Below are 13,596 nucleotides of genomic sequence, written 5' to 3'. Positions count from 1 at the left end.
AATGTATTATGGGTGGACATTTAATGCTTTTAATTCGTCAGCTTTTTACTTATGTAACTCCAGTATGCAACACTTGTACTCTATTAAGCTCTAGTTTTGACATATGATTAAGTATAATATTCTTGTCAGCTTTGATAATTAAGCTTTGAACACAGCTTGCACAGTCTCTGTATGACAACTGAGACTGTATTTCTTTTCTGACTAAACAATTCTAATCTAGCTAATCTCTCAGTTTCATTCCATTTGTCATGTATAGCTCTTTACTTGAATTGCATTTTAATATCGCAGCATTCTGCTGTAGATTAACCACTTCTCTGGAATTTCAGAAATCTCTTGTACAAACTCTTTCTGAATATGCTTTTAAATGATTTGTGATCTGTCTCGCCTTTTATTTCTTTGCTACAGAATCTTCATATAATTTCTCACATCCTTAGAATGGTGTTAACAGCGTATTATGTACTGGAGCATATCTCTTCTCTACAGCTGTGCATCATCTTGTTATATTAACAATTGGTCTATTCTCTTGTAAAGCATGCAACCTATGTCATTTTGATTTGCACCTGTATCCCAAGGAAAATAACATTTCAACTAACTGCTTATGTTACTAGTTTATTGCATGCTTCATAGCTATTCATAGTACTAGGCTAGCTGCCCTTGTGGGCTGTTTTAAGTGTAGCCCATTTCTCTCAGACACAGCTTAACCACTATGTCAACTTACAACCCTGCTCATATCTCCATTTATAAAGTGTATATTATTCAAGTAGTTTTTCTAAAAGCCAGATTTATCTCACACATATTAAATATAAACTTTGGAAGATACTGAATCATTCCCAGAAATCATATTAATGCCTGCTTTTCATCTAGCTATCATATCTGAACTATTTCTCTGAATTTTTCTGAATCTGTTTTCTGTCTTTCTGGCATTAGCATATGACCCATATATTTTAGACTGTTCACTGTTTTATATTTTAGCTTGTTTAATTTGAAATTATGCTATCTCGCTATGTTCAACAGCCATTTTAATCTTTATTGTGTTATTTTGTTTGACTCACATGAATAGAGTACCACTTACACTCAGGCACATTCTAAGTCTTTGGTTATTTGTTTTTACAGTTATAGCTCTTTGAAGTAACTCTGCTGTTGAAGAAAAAAATAGGAATCTATACCTTACTAATATTTTATAACACTATACAACTTGTAACTTAATTAATCTTGATTTATATAATAGAAAACCTCATTTACATCAAGTGTAAAGAGCAGCTCAGCATTGTCATAACTGAAATGGACTTCACTTTCACTGTGTTCAGATCTTAAAAACACAGATTCAACAGGTCACACATTTCAGATGTATTTCCATCCTCCATGAATTCTTTATTGTAGTTGCCATTCCACAAAAAAGATACCACAAAACATGCTTAACACAATATAATTATATCACATTTCTTAAATGTTAATGTCAGATGCCTGGATATTAATTATATGTGGTACAGCTTCAAGGCAAAGTCTGATGTAACCTCAAATATATTATTTAATTCCTTCATTTGTCTTTTTATTGTATCCTAAAATTATTCTATCTTCATTGAATTGTATTTACAAGGAAACAATGTAACATGAGATCCTAATCCTTACCACATAGCATTTAAAGATTTAAGTTCAAGATTTTTGACATATGGAAGTGTGAGTAATCAATCTGTTGTGCCTAGACTAACAAATGTACTGCAATGTGCCCTTTCTAGGTTTTCTACTTAGTAACATTGTTTAATACAAAAAGATAATTTAATACAACATTTTATTTGAATTTACAGTTTCAGTACAAGCTCTATGACATTAAACGTTCAACTTATCTGTAATCAAACTTCTACAACTGATCTAGTAAGTGTGCGTAAACTGGTATTATAATATTGCTTCTTTTTTTTTTAGTTTTGTTTTAATTAAGCAAAAATAGCTTTGGTATATAAGGATAATATACATACAGAAGATGTACTGCCCCAGACACAGCCTACAATAAGAGAAGAGGAGGAGCCCACCACAGAAGATGTAAGAACAGCAGTAAAGAAAGTGAAGCCAGGAAAAACTGGTAAACTCTAGGCGACCTGTTACAGCAAGCAAGATCTGTTGTTGTTAACAATGACAGCCATCACTGTCCCTCTTCAAACCCTCACTTGTAGTTACAATTGTCTTGTAGCTTTTACTAAATGATTTGTGTATGTGACCTTTCTACCACTTACTTTGGATGTTATTTGTGATACTTTGTAGTCACCCTATTGTTATGGACACCAGGCCTATTTTTAAAGTTCTGTGTTTCCAGTCTACGGCCAAACAATCCACTTGTGATGTACTGAAAAGCTTAGAAAAAGGTGAAACATGGCATATCTACAACTAGTGGAACATGTCTTTGTTGGCCTGAATGCCCGACAAAAGATTTGTAAATGTGAAAATAAAATGGCATGGCCAATGTAGCTGAAACACTGTTATGTCTTTATGAGGATCATTTGCATATGTCCTGTGGTCCACCTCCTCCACTACAGGAGGCTTAAGGTATTACACAGTGAAGACTCTAGGTCTGCTGGTTCTTTCTTGTAGTTTTTACCAGATTTTCATACCTGCTAAACTAGTAGTTTTACAATGTATATTGAAACTCCTATAAAGTAAGAAAAGACTCCCTCGCTTGTTCACTGCAGTTCTATTATCCAGCCTGTGATCTCTTATCTTACAACTCCCCTATTCTATTAGGACAGTGCAAAAACTTTTTCTTTATAAATTGTTCAATGCTTACTTTACTGAATTCTGGAATTTCACATTGGTTTAAACAATAAACATAAAAAATCAGAAATAATTTAAGGGGAAATCAGAAGCTGTTTTCTCTGTAAGTGGTCCTGTTACTGCAGGTATACTTTAACTTAATGTATTTATTAATCTCGGCAGTCCATTCTAATTTGTTCTAGGAATGTGAACTTGTCTGTTTCACTTTATCAACCTGCTGCATAACTTGTCTCAGTAATAGGCACTGTAACTGTTCACAGATTTCTCTGTAGCTATTTCTAGTTATTTTTATTATCATTTATGTTTTAGATAAATGTTTTCCCTTGGCCTCCACTGAAAGTGGGCTTTGTTCATCACATATCCAGATCATTAACTGATCAACCAATGAATGAATAAATAAATAAATAAATGAATAATACATTTATTGTTGAAACATGAGTACTGCAAAGATGTGTAATACATGATCATAAGCATTTTGTCTTCTTATTCCACACATATTTGGCCATGAAAGTAAGCAGTGGGCTGGCAAAGTCAAAACTCTCATGAAAAAAAAAATCTTTATTTTTAACATGTTAAATTATGATACAGCAGGAAATCTTAAGCCTTGACAAAGCCACTGTATGTATAATAAATATTTTTACAAGAAATCGGCAAACCTAGAAATTCTCCTCTGTAATTTTTTTGGGCATTGCAATACTATGCATAATAATCCATGTGTAATTTTCCACAGAATGCAAATTAGCCTTATAAACAACCATTTTTACTTTCCAGCGGAAACATTTCATTCTGTTTGAATGGGATGCTTACTGTTATTTATATATTGCCATGTGAGAAACAGCACAATTGATGCTCTTTTCACTATTGCTGAAAGACACTATGCACCGAGTTGTACAGTGGCTCCATGTGGGCTACAGATAGTTCTTGCTGCAAGAATGATCAGTTCTTAACTAAATTGTAATTGTTCACCTGGACCATTCATTAACTTGTTGCAATATGCTTTAAAAATCTGAAGTAGCTTTCTTTTTAATTTGTTGCAGGTTTATGATAAGCCAGTTTACAGTATGTGCACATCATGTGACAATTAACAAAATAGTTCTACATCTCTAGCATTGTTCTTGCAAAAGTTGTACTCCACTCTAAGTGTAGCATGCTTTACAAGGAGATGTTTGGTTTGGAATTGCTGTCCTGCAGTACTTTCTGATGACATTTTAAATTATTTTCTACTTGGTATATTATCTCGATTCCTACTTAGTATATTTTGTTATCTTAGACACCATGTTCTGTAAGATAAGAGTAATAGAGACTAGACAAGTAATTTATACCTAAATGTATAGCCTCATGAACCTAATGATTAATTAGTTGTCTTTCTGCATGCCTTCTTATTCTTTTTTGGATGATATATTTGCCTTGTCTTATGATGACAGTGAGAAAATATTAATTCATTTCAAGACAAGTAGATCATTTTAATTTTATGCAGTGCTATCCCTCAGGGCCTCTGAATATGTTTCCTCATCTTAAGAGCCCCTTCTAGATAACTGAAGCAAAGGAATAATTATGAAGCAAATAAACTTATACCACTAATCTTGTCTGTCATTTCAAAGGACAGCTTACTGAGAGGTACAACACTATTTTTTCCAAACTGGGTGATTCTAGTGTCCTAACAGACAAAGATATCAAGATCCTATTAAGCAACCAAAACCATGGATAAAGGAAAACATTCTTATATAAAGAGATATGACTGCTCATCTTTTTCTGTGATGGTGTAGTCTTGGAGTTGACATATATAAGTAGCAAAGAGAGAGATGGATAAAGTTCCCAAGTGGATTGTGGTCCCCTGCAGAAACACTTATTTTTAAGAATTTGCACCCTGTTGATGAATTACCTAACAAGTTGAAATGGATTTCCTGTTGACAGATCCATCTTGATGATAACTTAAACTGTGGTCAGTGGGTTGGCTGCTGAAACTTAAAATATGATTTCATGGAGGATAAATTTCAAAAGCCTATAATTCTGGCACATCACTTTTGTTTTTGAGATTCTCGTTTTATGAATGAGAGATCAATACCACAGTTTCCATTGCATGCTATTACAATTTAGATCAACTATACATTACAATGGAACTATGATGCCACTCCCTGTCATAGTCTATGAATAATGACTACAGACCCAGCAGTATATAATTTTCTTTGCCTGATCTCGTACTCATGTGTTTCATCTATAGTTTTATATATATATATATATATATATATATATATATATATATATATATATATATATATATGTGTGTGTGTGTGTGTGTGGGTCTACTTCATACCATTGAAATTTCATAACATTGAATTCATAACATTGAGACCAGAACATCGAAAATTCAAAACACTGAAAATCCAAAACTTTGAAAACTCAGAACATTGAAAGTGTGCTTCATAACATTGAAAACAGCATTGCACAAGTAAATAATATCACCTCCACCTACAACAACACCTAACTAAGAAACACATTTTCTACTACGTTTCTGGAGGGGGCAAGCCCCACTGCACCCCCCGTTTGGGGGGGCTCTGCCCCGCACACCCCCATAAATTAAATAAACCAACTCCAACATCGCACTATAGTGGAAATAAGTTAATTTCTTAACCAGTAAATTAAATATACCAATTCCAAGATTGTACTACAGTGGAAAAAAGTTAATTTCCTAAGGTTAGGAAATTAACTTTATTCCACTGTAGTGCAATCTTGGAATTGGTATATTTAATTTACGGGGGTGAGGGTGAAGATGGACTTGCCCCCCTGCAGAAATGTAGTAGAAAGTGTGTTTGTTAGTTAGGTGTTGTTATAGGTGAAGAGGGTGTTATTTACTTATGCATTGTAGTTATCAATGTTATGAAGCACACTTTCAATGTTCTGAGTTTTCAATGTTTTGGGTTTTCAATGTTTTGGGTTTTCAATGTTTTGGGATTTAGATGTTCTGGTCTCAATGTTATGAAATTCAATGTTATGAAATTTCAATGTTATGAAGTAGACCTGTAGACCTATATATATATATATATATATATATATATATATAGAGAGAGAGAGAGAGAGAGAGTCTTGTTGAATTTATCTTAATTCATGATACAGTATTGTATACCACAAGAGAAAATTACACATTACTTACAAAAACTTGGTAAGAAACTGAAAATTGCATCCCCTTACTGCTATGTTTACTCTTGTATGACATCTATTGCTACATGTAGAGAGCTGCATGTGTGTCAGAAGACTTGGCTTCTGTGCAAAAATATTTATATTTTCTCTGTAAATCATTTACAAAGTAAATCAACAATATGCCTTCATAAGCCTGTGGAACTGATGGATAGGCTGATGAAAGCAACCACCTACTTCAAGAATGCTACATAATTACACACACACACACACACACACACACACACACACACACACACACACACACACACACACACAAATATAAGGACAGATCGATAGATAAATGTAGATATATAGATATAGCTATATATATAACACTTGTTATGAGAGTGTAGCTAACTATTCAGCAAATGGGAAAAGTTATTAAATGCTGATGCAGGATTTTGATGGACTCTTTCAAAAGAAAACAAACAAAAAATTGGTATCTTGGTATCATTCCATATGTGTAAAGAAAATTGAATCCATAGTGACTCCAGTGTCTCCTTGACCTAAACTGTGTGCAGAATAAGCAGTCAGCAACATGGAAGTGCAAAATTGTTTTCCTATCTGTTTCTGTGTCTGAAATACAATTCATTCATGAAGGAGAAATAAAACGATAAACTGCTATAGACTATTGTTCAGCACATCAGTCACCACTGAAAACAACATTGTTTTGTTAATGTAACTTTGGTCCAGTTAAACTAAAACACATTTAAGACTGTGACTGATACTTGACAGGTGCATTTTAAGTGAACCTTTGGAAGAATTTATATGTACCAAATGTTGGCAAACCTGACAAGAACTAAATGTGCAACATGTGGTTTAATGCTATTTGTAATTCACAAACAGTGCAAAGAATGTGAAACTGATTTTAATTTGTAAAAGAAAACAAACCACTTCTAATTTAAGTTTTCTTCAAAATGTTTTTTTTTTTTAATGAAAGAAAGCACTGAGCATCATTTAATTTCTTTGCGGCATTTATCCACCATTGAAAAACAGTTTCTCATGGCTAATGATGCATTTTTGAATAATGGCTTGAATCAATTTATGTCTTGAATTACAGATGCTCAAAATGCATCCCACTTTTGTTCTTTGTTTCAGTCTTCCATGCCACTTGAAAAAGCTTTGAGAGCTACCAATCATACTTTCTATGCTTCCTTTCTTACTTTTCAGACCCCACTTTCTCTCACTCACTAAAAAGATTTATTGGTTTTGTTCAGTATTTTGTTTTAATCCTGTAACAAATTCAATTATCTTTTCATGGATTGTCTTCCAGCTCTGCTTAGCAGTAAAGATACGTTTTAGTTCCCAGGGCTACTATTCAGCAATGTTCAAACCAGAAATTATAGCACTATAATCTCAAACAAAACCATCATTAATCCTGCAGGGATGGGAGATTCTTCTTCCTTTTCAGTAGGTTCTTGACTTTAGATCAGACTTTTACTCAGCTGTTCAAAAAATAAATATGTACAAAAATAAAACAATTTATTATTTGGCAGCTTTCCATAAAATAAACTTTGTAATTTGAAATGAGAATTAAAATGCACAAAACAATTCTTTAACATTGCTTTCTAGATTTAAAGAAAAGGAAAAGCATTGCTCTAGTGATATGTTGACAAAAAATCTTATTTCATGGCACATCTGGCAAAAACTCTGTGGAATGCCTCTCTAACCATTTTAAATACCAATAGGGTACTAAAGGATGACAGACTAAAATGGACCATTGAACGGAGAGAGTAGTAAGTAAGAGGAGTATCCTTACAAATGGACATTTCCTTTACTTTATTCTGTCATGGAGCAACTGTGCTTCATTAAAGATGAGGCCACATAGCTATGGTACATAATAGGTTTCCTGACAGAGGGATGGGTAGCAGAATTTCAGGATGACAAGAACCAGTGTAGCGGAAAAGAAGATTGGGGAAACTGTTCATGTAAAGACAATGTTCTAGCCGATAAAGGAATTAAAACTTTACTGCAGAAGTCTGAATAACCGAGGGTAACGTCATGCAAGAACTAGATAAAATGATATGGTTGGATGTTATGTGGCATTAGTAATGACAAGTATGTCATGGAATTAAGTTGAAACAGTATTTAAAGAAATGGAAGAGGGCTTAGGATTTTGCCTTCAATGAAGATCATGAATGTATTTGCACTGTTTCATTCTTACACTGATATGTAGACCAACATCTGTAAAAGAGAAAAGCTACCTTGATCAATGGTGCAGAGGAATAAAGCCCTGACTGTGACCTAAACAAGTCTACTTTAAGTAGCTGCTCAGGCACAGGAGAAGTTGGGTAGGAGAGAGTGGAAAATTAGTTGCATCGTGGGGAGATGGGGTGGTAATCTGGTTGGTTGTCTACAACCTGCAGCTGGAAACTTGCCAGTGGTCAAGCTACAAAAAGTAACTATGGATGTGGACTTGGCCCTCTCAAGTTAATAATGGTAGCTCTTCCTGCTTTTGTTTGGGGACATACATGTATAGGCATGAGCATAACAAGGCCACATAGTGAGGTTTCTATGCACATCAGAGACCAGTGGAGAGTTGAGCTTATATAAATTCTCCTCACTATATGGGTAAATGAGTCCTTCCAATTTCACACTGCACTGGTAGTGTAAGGGTCATGAGCAAAATCTGTTTTTATGGTACAAAATAAAGTTCATTGTGATTGCTTTAGCATGTCGTGTTACATCATTTAAAGTGGGTTGGGGTGTAGGGATGCAGGAAAATCATGTTAAGCATGTCAGAAGCTGGTAGACTTTAGGCCCATTTCACAGATAATATACACCTGTGCAAGGTTAGTCTGCCAAAGCAGCAACAGCAAAAATCCTGAAGTTAATTCAATTTTCCCTACAAAGAGCAGTAAAGGTTCCCTATAAAGGCAGTAATGCACATGTGATGTAATCCATATATTAACACTTTACCAGCCTTTAAATCCATCCATCCATCCATCCACAGCCACATTTTTTACACATGGGGTCTGATTGTCACTTCAATAGTAACAATCATCTAAAGCCAAGGTCTACACCACTGGGTGGCTATAATATTTAAATATTTGAAATACACCAGAAAATTAAAACCATTTACATGCCATTAACATAAGTAATTATTAATTAATGATTAATGAATGGCACAGAGCTTGGATGTCTGCATATACAAAAGGCAAAGGCGAAAACAAAAAAAGCATTTAGACTCCTTTTCAATACTTAGCAGAGAGTTATGTATATACAATAGCCAGTAGTAAAGATAAACAATTAAACAATGCTAGCGTGAAAAATATGCAAAAAATATCCACTGGGATCTATAAAACTGAGATAAGAGGTAGAATTTAGAGCAAAGAACAAAGAAGCAAATGTCAGATCAATGCTAAACAACAGAAGAACTCCAGAACAGTAAGAACATAGAAACAGATTGATAACAAAGTCAAAAATATGTTTTGAATGAGGCTGCCACCTCACTCAAGTACCTGTTTCACCTTAACAAAAAAAGTGTAGTTGTCAAACGAACTCGAGAATTCACTATATAAGTTAAAAAGGCTTCAATAGCAGCGGCTACATCTAGAAGCCTTTTAGCCCCATAGAGTGATCCCCAGAGATCCCCAGAGGTCTTAGAGTGTTACCTATGCCAACTTATGGGGAGACTTACCCTGAGCGACTAAGATGTTGGCAAGTGCTTAACATTGAGCTAAGAATTAATTATATCAGGCTTTTAACTGACTTCTCTTCTGTAGAGAAAGAACTTCTCACAAGTATTGACAGACTGCAGAGTGAAATTCAGCTGAACTATACCTCGGAGATGTTTTTCTCCAGATTGGATGTGATTTACAATGATATTTCTTCATATGGCATCAGACTACAATGACAGAAGAAAAAATTAGAGAGGAAATTTATGGATTTTAAAAATGGCCATATTTTTGTGTGGCCTAAGCTCAATAAGAATACAAATGATCTTTCTAATAGGGCTGATAACACACGGACTGTAATGTAAGAAGAAATTCTAATAATAGTTCCCTTGCAGTTGTTCTTGAACAGAGTGAACATGTTTCATCGGCTAGCAATGGTCTACTATGGGCAGCCACTCTAGTCTTTAATCCATAGGGATGTGCTAAGCGTAACAACAATGGCAACAGTAAATCTACCTCTGCCTCTGTTTAGGTTTTTCCAGAGTTGCCAGTGATAGTGAAACTTCCATCAATGGCCAGAAGTGGGCGCTCATTGAGTCGTGGATGGTAGAGGCAGAACTTATCAATGGAATGGAGTCCTCAGCCAAGGAGTTTGGCAACATAGAATCAGAAAACCTAGTAATTAACATTTCTTCATTTCATTTATAGGAGTAGCATATGTCCCTGCTAAATAAAAGTTTATCATTTGTACTACCAAGACGCTCAGAGGTGAGTGATGATATCATGAGTCTTAAACTCTTTGCAAAGAACATAGTGCTCAAATTATTTTTTTCCAACTACAGATGTGAACAATGTCCGTGGTTTTAGAAAACATAATACTTTTTTGCCACAGCCTCACCAACTTTTTGAAGCTTTCCTTAAAGTCTATGAAAATGAAGTGTTTAATGAACTTAATAATCATGCACAGAAGTTTTATAATTTAACTGAAAGTGAATGGTTAGCCCTGAGGGAGGTATGGGACAATCCTAACATTTTAAACGTCCCACTGATTGGGGGGGGGGGGGCTATTGTGGTTTTTGATATAGATGCATATTTGCATATGTTAAGACAATGGAGTTAATGCTAAGTGATATGTGCACTTACTCCAGAATCACTAGATCAGATATTAGTAGGATGACTAAATAAGTGCATGACTGTTTGTACGATCTGTTCCTGATGAGGGTTTTTACCAAGGAGGTTTTTGAATATTTGACTGTAATGGATCCATTGACTCCAATAATCCATGGTCTTCCTAAAGTCTACAAACAGTTAATTGACCCTCCATTGTGACCCATTGTATCAGGTCGTGGCTGGCTGACTGAGCCATTGTTGGTCTTTGTAGAAACTAAGTTGAAACCTATTGCTGAGAAGGCTCCTTAAGTTCTCAAGGATACAGAGCATTTTTAATGGACACATGGTCAATGTTTTGATACTTTGCGAAGGACCAATGATTTGTGTCTTGTTACTTTAGAAGTGTGTACATTGTTCATTATTATTCCAAATAATTTAGGCATGGAGTCTATTAGAACCTTTCTAAGGATGAATAGGGGCTATGACAATGGACACGTTGAACTCATCTGTACTCTACTGGATCTTATTCTTGCTAATAACGTTTTTATTTTTAACAATGTATTTTACTTGCAAAAGCTAGGTGTAGCTATGGGCACATCATGTGCCAGTAGATATGCCAATTTAGTGATGGCCACTTGGAAGGAGGAATATGTGATGGATATTTCCAATAATAGATTTTTAAGCATTTTTTGTATACAAGCACTTTGTTGATGATGTTTTTATGCTGTGGGATGGCCTTACTGATTTACTTTATGATTTTGTGAGGTATCTTGAAAGCACTACTTATTTTAAATTTAGAAGAAATTATTCCAAGCAGTGTATTGACTTCCTTGATGTTCGTTTGTCCCTCAGAGAGGATGGGAAGGTGGATACTTCCTTATTTAGGAAGAAGTGCAGGAAAAACACCTTGTTGCATAGAATGAGTATGCATCTGTCCCATGTATACAATAATGTCCTTAAGGGATAATTTCTTAGAATTTCTAGACTGCATACTAGTGATGTTGAATTTTTGGAAGTTACTAACAGCTTGGGTAAAGAATTTCTCTATAGAGGCTATCACGCCAAGGAGGTTGAAAAAGCCCGCTCCAAAGTTAGTAGACTAAGGACAACAAAGGATCGACCTTATTTTGATAAAGCACTTCAGTCTGTAAATAGACCTTCTGTGCTACATAGGTTCATAGGTTCATATAGGCTATCTGCCCTAGGGCATTTATAAGCCTAGCCAGAGTGTGTTTGGCTTTCGCCACCCATTTTAAATTAATATTGCTATGCCCTTTTTCGAGGTTAGTATACTATGCCTCTGTCTAACAGTGACACAGAAGTGATACCCTGGGTAAACCTACGATCTCCCATCCACTCATCAATATTCCTCTTGAAGAGAGTCAATGAGGGACTCTGCGTAACCTGGACTGGTATTTTATTCCAGAGTGAAGGGAGCCTCTGGGTTATGAATATGTCCCTCCAGCATGTCCTATTTATTTCAGTGCTGAGGTTCAAGTCTCTCAAGAGCATAGCTCGATGGGATTTGGATTTTCTGAGGTGCAACATGTCCATTAATTCCGGGTTGGACATGGCTTTATACGTCAGGCACAGATCGCCTCTGAGCAAGCGGTATGCCACTGAGTAGAGCTGGAGTTTCTTTAACCAGGCAGCATATGGCATCTGTTTGAGCCCTTTGACCCTCTTGGTGAGGTACTTTTGGGGTCTTTCCAGTTGCTGCAGGTGTCTGGTAAGGTACATCCCAAAAGGGGCATTGTACTCAATTATGGGCCTGATGAGGGATGAGTAAAGAGGCACAATGACCTCCCCTGATCTAGATGTGAATCCCTTCATGATTAGGTGGGCTATATAAAATGTTTTTCTAACCACTTTGGCCACGTGGTTGTCAAATGAGAGATTGCTATCAACTTGGGTCCCCGGTCCCGAATTACTTCTTCTGTACTTAACGGATCACCACCTATGTGGTAATTTGTGGGTACTTTGTTTTTGCCAAAGGGGATGACTATACACTTTTTGGTGTTTAGCTTGAGGCCATGGCTCTGGCACCAGTTGTCTGTTTCTATGAGGCCCTTTTGGAGGATGCTTGTGTCAGCATGAGAGTCAATTATAGCGCCCAGTTTGCAGTCATCTCTGAACTTGGTCAGCCACAGTCCTTCCGTGTTGGCCTGTACCACCGAGAAATATATACCGAACAAGAGAGGTCCCAGGACTGAGATTTGTGGGACGCCACTTGTAACTGGTCTGGAGTCTGACATGGCTCCAGCAATTCTAACCATGTGGGTTCTGTCCTTGAGCCAGTTTGCAACCCATCTAGTGACATAGGGGTTTATATTTAAGCTTGTGAGCTTATCTATAATGCCTGAGTGGGGTATTGTATCGAAGGATTTTGCGAGGTCCAGGTAGGCTGTGTGGACCACCTTCCCCTCATCAATGGCCTTGGTGACTGTTTCAAAGAAATCAACCAGGTTTAAGAGGCAGGATCTGCCCTTAACAAAGCCAAACTGGGTAGGATCCAGTTTCTGTAGGTCCCCAATATCTTTATTTATGAGAACCATGATGATCCTTTCCATAGCTTTGCAGACCAAGCTAGTCAGGCTTATGGGGCGATAGTTTCCAGGATCTGTTGAGGCAACAACTTTGTGGAGAGGGACCACTGTTGCTGTACGCCACTCTTTGGGTACATATCCTGTAGTAAGGCTGAGATTGAACAATAGTTTTATGTTTGGGTTTAGCTCTTCTTGGAGTTCATGTAGGACGCAGCTCGGGACACCGTCTGGTCCCATTGATGCTGTGTTTTTTGCTTTGCAGAGGGCAGCTCTTACCTGAGCATCTGAGATGTCAGGGGGGAAGCACTGTGCTGGGATAGATATTTGCCCTTTTGGTGGGGGGGAGAAGTTTGCGCTGAACCTGTCAGCTAGGATGTTGGCAA

Source organism: Protopterus annectens, chromosome 10.part0, assembly GCF_019279795.1.
Source record: "Protopterus annectens isolate FY-2018-M chromosome 10.part0, PAN1.0, whole genome shotgun sequence".
NCBI lineage: Eukaryota > Metazoa > Chordata > Ceratodontiformes > Protopteridae > Protopterus > Protopterus annectens.
Note: the sequence above shows the minus strand (reverse complement) of the source record.